Genomic DNA, 6,839 nt, shown 5'->3' on the forward strand with positions numbered 1-6,839 from the left:
GCAAGACGGTGAAAGAATGGGCGGCGGTTTGTGTCCCATGCCAGCGCTCAAAAATCCACCGGCACACGCAGGCACCCCTCGAACCTTTCCGTATCCCCGGTCGGCGTTTCGATCACGTTCATGTGGACCTGGTTGGTCCCTTGCCGCAGTCACAGGGTTTCACGCACCTTTTGACTGTGGTGGACCGCACAACCAGGTGGCCGGAGGTGGTGCCACTGGCGTCCACGACAGCGGCGACGGTGGCCAGAGCGTTTTTGTCGACGTGGGTTTCCCGTTTCGGTCCCCCTGCTGACATTACCTCGGACAGGGGCCCACAGTTTGTTTCTGAGCTTTGGTCTGCTATGGCTGACGGCCTGGGGGTCAAGGTCCACCGCACCACAGCATACCACCCGCAAGCTAATGGGATGTGCGAACGGTTTCACCGGTCTCTTAAGGCCGCGCTCCGGGCTTCCTTAACAGGTGGCGACTGGGTCGACCGTCTTCCGTGGATTTTGCTGGGATTGCGTAGCGCGGTTAAAGAAGACCTCGGGGTTTCCCCGGCTGAACTGGTCCTCGGCCAGCCCCTCCGGGTCCCCAGGGAATTCTTGCCTGAGAGCCCTCCCCCATGTTTTGATCCCTCTTTGTTGCCTTTTCGCCCCCCGAAAGGCTCGTTTCCTGTTCCTGGTCCCGTGCACCACTGCCTGCCTGACACTTTTGTTCCGAGTTCGTTGGACTCTGCTCGTTTCGTTTTCGTCAGGCACGATGCCCATAGGACTCCGCTGCGTCCACCATATGACGGGCCGTACAGGGTTCTTAAACCAGGCAACAAACATTTCATTTTGGACTTTGGCGGTCGGCAGGAAGTTGTCTCTGTTGACAGACTTAAGCCTGCACATGTTATGCAAGAGGATCAGGTGGTCCCGGCCCAGGCCCCTCGTCGCAGCCGCCCACCTGCCACCGGGCTGATGGATTCTGTTTTTTCCCCCAGGAGTGGTCCACAATCACTGGAGTCCGAGTCGTCTGCAGCTTTTTCTGACCGCCAGTGCCAGCCTCGCTTCCGGGCTGGGTTGCCCTCTGTCAGTTCCCCACCCCCCCGGTTCAGCCGTTCCGGCCGTTTGCTTAGGCCCCGGGTCCTGGACTAGTTCTGCTGGGTGTTCGGGGGGGCATGTGTGGTGGACCACTAGAGGGCTCCACTCACACCCAGTGTTGAGGAAGTGTGTTCTTCTGTTTTGTGGCGCGATATGTGCAGTTGATGTTGGAGACAAATAAAGAAGGAGTGTGAACTGAGAGCTCTGTGTCGTTGATGCTTACCTCCACAAAATAAAAAATGTCATATAGGCTTTTACAAGTCAACAAGTGCAAAAAAAGGATTGGTCACCCAGCTGAAGGGCAGCCAGTTCATCTTTCTTTGGGTTTTGTGTTTGTCCCAGTTCAGAGGGACTGGACTGCAGCCTGGCTCTCTGTATTGAAGTCCAAATCTCTCTCCAGTATTTCTGTCAGAGAGGTGAAGTGCAGGGAACTTCTCCTGACCGGTCACTCTCCTGGAGGCTGCATTCAACTCCACCACTAGAGATGGAAAAAGCAGGAGGGAGAATGACACCTGGCTGCTTAAGGTCCACCAGTCTTTGGTAGTCCTATTGTGTCACCTCTGTTATGCCCTGGGCCTGGAATAATTCAGTGGATACATGAGTCCCTGTGATCCACTGGGCCTGGTGAAAATGGTAACCCTCCTGCTGTGAAGTGCCTTGGACAGGAATCCAGATGGGGACCTTAGCGCCTTCCCCAGGGACATGGTTTAGCTGTCCCACCATATCTAAACATTACATGCTTGGAATGTTATGGATCACTGAGGCAATCAACACAGAATGTGCACTCTCTGTATGCTCTGTATACGCCTTATAAGCATCATGGAGCCTCTTCAGACCCGCCTGATCAACCACTGAGAAGGCAGCAGAGAGAAACTGGTAGAAAGTGCTGAACAGAGGACGATGCCCAGAGGTGCATTCCCGCAAAAATGGAAAAAACTTGTCCTGCTCAGGGAGTGGAATAAATCCAGTTTCACAATAGTGTTGTTATCGCAGTGGGTTCGAGAGGCACAACTGTTTGCTACTGCTCCAGATGTACCCCAGCAACAATAGCAAGAGTAGTTTTCCAGTCAACCCACGATAGATTTTCAACAAGAATGCAGTCTGGGATCAGCAATCCTTAAATGCGAGAAATACAAACATATTTAAGTCTATACAATATTATGTGTGTGTATTAAATTAATCATAGAAAAACAACTCAGTTTTTCAAGACAGATTTGCAGTTTGAATGACAATGAAGATTACTGTTTTCACCTGTCCACCCAGTGGTGCCAGCCTTTTCCACTCCAGCATCACTATACCTCTTGGCCATTCCGTGGTGGGTTCTAAGGAAAACTGGCTTATTGTTTGATGGATCATGGACAGAGAGTCCATGATCCATCAAACAATAAGCCAGTTTTCCTTTATAATGGCATAACTGGACATGACCCGAGATGCCAGCGTGACTTTTCTGCCACCTTCCTGGTTTGGTCAGACCTGAAGATGTGTCCAGACCTGCCTTGGAGGAGTTTGGATATGGCTGGATGCTGATGTCGGAATTCGTCAAGCAGTCGGTAACGCAGGTAATGGCTGGACATAGAGATGCCACACCAGGCATGTGGGTCTTCATAAGACCTGAACTTCTGGGGTTTCTTTTCCTTCCTCAGAAACTGCCCAATGGTCCTCTGTCCACGTTCTCCTACCTCAGAGGCCCGGATACATTCTATGGCATGGAAGTATGCCAGGTGAAATCTCTCATAGTTGAGCTGCATTCATTTATGTGGTTTGCCATGTCTGCTGGGGATTTGCCAGTCCACCTCAACTCATCCATAAAAGACTTGCAGATGTAAAAAAAAAAAACAGGGAGAAGGTTGGGAAACTTTTTGGGCAGTTTCTCAGGCCATCGTGGAATGTCAGTAAACCAGTTCCTACAAGGGCACTGACCACGGGTGCCAAAAATTACTTTGGCCTGCCCACACCAGCAGAGGTCACTTGTGGATGAAAGCAACCATGACCATGATAGCACTTTCAGGTTTCCATATAAAGAAAGAGTGGAGCTGGAAGAAATTTGGTGATAAAAGGTGAGCCACTGTATCTATGAGCTCAGGTTGAGAAGGGAGACATCAGAGTGAATTCGCGTTCCCTGGGTTATGCACTGGTCAAGACCAGGGCCGCAGTCCAAGATCCTGAAGCTCAGTCTTCAACCACCTAAACCTGGCAGAAACATGCCACCCTCCTGGGAAGAGCTGGGTGACCCCTCATCTGGGGCTCTCCTCAGCTCTTCCCAGGAGGGTGGCAGCTGTGCCAGAGTGAACCTAGCCGGAGGCCGGGAGGCCTGAGGGCCCCCCACACCCCGGAAGAGGCCCGACCGAGCCACGCAGTCACCGGGAGTGAGCCGGTACATACTTGAGTGCCCAGCTCCAGACACCAAGAACCACCAATGCACCAACGCCTGACGGCATCAGTCACCAGCAGGAAGTGTTGTGAGGGGAGATAGGCCTCCATACTTTGGAGGGCCTGAGATGTTCCCAGAGAGGTGGAGTCTGAGATCTGACCTGACATACAGTGGCTTGCAAAAGTATTCGGCCCTCTTGAACTTTCCCACATTTTGTCACATTACAGCCACAAACATGAATCAATTTTATTGGAATTCCACGTGAAAGACCAACACAAAGTGGTGTACACTTAAGAAGTGGAACGAAAATCATACATGATACCAAACAGTTTTTACAAATAAATAACTGAAAAGTGGGGTGTGCGTAATTATTCAGCCCCCTTTGGTCTGAGTGCAGTCAGTTGCCCATAGACATTGCTGGATGACTGCTAATGACTAAATAGAGTGCACCTGTGTGTAATCTAATGTCAGTACAAATACAGCTGCTCTGTGACGGCCTCAGAGGTTGTCTAAGAAAATATTGGGAGCAACAACACCATGAAGTCCAAAGAACACACCAGACAGGTCAGGGATAAAGTTATTGAGAAATTTAAAGCAGGCTTAGGCTACAAAAAGATTTCCCAAGCCTTGAACATCCCACGGAGCACTGTTCAAGCCATCATTCAGAAATGGAAGGAGTATGGCACAACTGTAAACCTACCAAGACAAGGCCGTCCACCTAAACTCACAGGCCGAACAAGGAGAGCGCTGATCAGAAATGCAGCCAAGAGGCCCATGGTGACTCTGGACGAGCTGCAGAGATCTACAGCTCAGGTGGGGGAATCTGTCCATAGGACAACTATTAGTCGTGCACTGCACAAAGTTGGCCTTTATGGAAGAGTGGCAAAAAGAAAGCCATTGTTAACAGAAAACCATAAGAAGTCCTGTTTGCAGTTTGCCACAAGCCATGTGGGGGACACAGCAAACATGTGGAAGAAGGTGCTCTGGTCAGATGAGACCAAAATGGAACTTTTTGGCCAAAATGCAAAACGCTATGTGTGGCGGAAAACTAACACTGCACATCACTCTGAACACACCATCCCCACTGTCAAATATGGTGGTGGCAGCATCATGCTCTGGGGGTGCTTCTCTTCAGCAGGGACAGGGAAGCTGGTCAGAGTTGATGGGAAGATGGATGGAGCCAAATACAGGGCAATCTTGGAAGAAAACCTCTTGGAGTCTGCAAAAGACTTGAGACTGGGGCGGAGGTTCACCTTCCAGCAGGACAATGACCCTAAACATAAAGCCAGGGCAACAATGGAATGGTTTAAAACAAAACGTATCCATGTGTTAGAATGGCCCAGTCAAAGTCCAGATCTAAATCCAATCCAGAATCTGTAAGATCTGGAAACTGCTGTTCACAAACGCTGTCCATCTAATCTGACTGAGCTGGAGCTGTTTTGCAAAGAAGAATGGGCAAGGATTTCAGTCTCTAGATGTGCAAAGCTGGTAGAGACATATCCTAAAAGACTGGCAGCTGTAATTGCAGCAAAAGGTGGTTCTACAAAGTATTGACTCAGGGGGCTCAGAACTCAACCAATGTAAAGACAGACACAAATGGACATTGTACATACAATCACACTCCCCAAACATACTCTATGCCCCAGGTCCAGGTACCCTCGCCCTCAGAGGAGGAAATTGCACCTAGACCCAGGAGGTGTTACACTTTCTCCCGGGGTGGAGACAAGCAGACCGTCCCCGGCCCCACAGTAGCAGGGAGGCCCCGCATCCCAGATCCCAATTGGAGGGCCAACATCTCCGCCCCGCCCCGATGGCTAACAGAGAACGGGGGTGTGTGAAGACCCCATAGCCTACCTCCTCCTGCTCATGTGTAGTGTTGCTGCATGTTGTTCTAAAGTGTATTTAAAACACGGGAGTGCATGGTACTTCCTGCCTGTTAAATACCCCAATTATTTGATCTTTGGGCTGAAGGAAGAACAACACTCGGTGTTTAATGCTCAATCAACAATCACTTTAATCAATACAATTTTCTTTATTCTATATAACATTACAAACGTCCAGACGGGAGATTTGTCTCCCTTGCACCCTGGCGACACACCTGCACCCCAAGGCCCTGCATGTGTGGGTGGGTGTGGTAGAGCCGGAAGAAGGAGGCACTCAGGGTTGGGGAGGGAAGGAAGGGAAGGGCAAGCAGCTCCTCCCTGGGGCCAGGTCCCCCGCTGACCAGTAGGCACCCCTGCCCCCTGGAACCAACCAAGGCAAGGGGGACCAGGCCCATCCAGACTGGGGCCCACGGCAGCAGCACCGCCAAGCCCCATTGCACCCAGGGCAGCCCACCTGACCCCACTGCAAAGGAAACTGTACCCACCCCATCATTCAATCATCTCCCAGGCTACACAAGACAATAGGCACCCAGGTTAAGTCCATTCTCCACCTCTCCTATGTCTCCCCCTCACCTGCAGAGTGAACTCCTGCAAGGATGAAACAACCTCCCTGCCAGTTGAAGAGCCCTCAAGTTTGGCCAATGCACCAGAGGCCCCCTGCGCTAGGGCCCCCATGCACCCACCCGCCCACAACCTCGGTGACACTCCAACCTACATCTGCCAGCACAGACCCTCCCCCAGCCGAGGAAAACACCATCTAAGAGCCACCAGAGCCCCTAACCAGGTCATGACCACAACCCCCAGGTTAAGCCCTCCAGGGATAACGTCCCTAGGGACTCACCAGATGCCCTAAGCCCATCCCTACCTCCACATCAACCACAATAGCGAGGGTGGGACCAAACTACAACCCCCCACCCCCGCTAGGTGATGGAGCTGATCAAAGGAGCCCAGAGGCTGTATCCAGACTAATGTGATCTATTAGATGGTTTCTATATTGGTTAGAGTTAAGATTATTTTTATTTTTCCAGTTCATGAGGACCATTTTCTTGGCAATGCATAGGACTAGTCTTGACGAGTCTGGTCAAGACTAATAAGATTGGGTATGATATTATCCAGTCGTTTGGCTATTATGGATGTGTATATTTTATAATCCAGGTTTAATACTGATATTGGTCGATAGTGGCTACAGTTCAATTTATCTTTTCCCTCCTTTGGAACAACAGATATGGTCGCTTCTTTCCATGAGCGGGGACCCTCCCCTCCTTTAAGGACCCAGTTACACACTGCCTTCAGTCTAGGATTCCTCCTTGTAGGCCTTATATCATCCATCCGTGCTAGGGCTCTTATGTGGTTTTAGTCATGCAATTGCAGCATTGATTTCTTTATCCATAATTTCTTTAATTAACATGAAACAAAGGTCCTCATAATAGATCGTGGCTCAAGAGTTGGCAGTTCGTCTTATAATCGGAAGGTTGCCGGTTCGAGCCCCAGCTTGGACAGTCTTAGCCAGTGTGTCCT

This window comes from Oreochromis niloticus, linkage group LG8, assembly GCF_001858045.2.
Source record: "Oreochromis niloticus isolate F11D_XX linkage group LG8, O_niloticus_UMD_NMBU, whole genome shotgun sequence".
NCBI classification, from domain to species: domain Eukaryota; kingdom Metazoa; phylum Chordata; class Actinopteri; order Cichliformes; family Cichlidae; genus Oreochromis; species Oreochromis niloticus.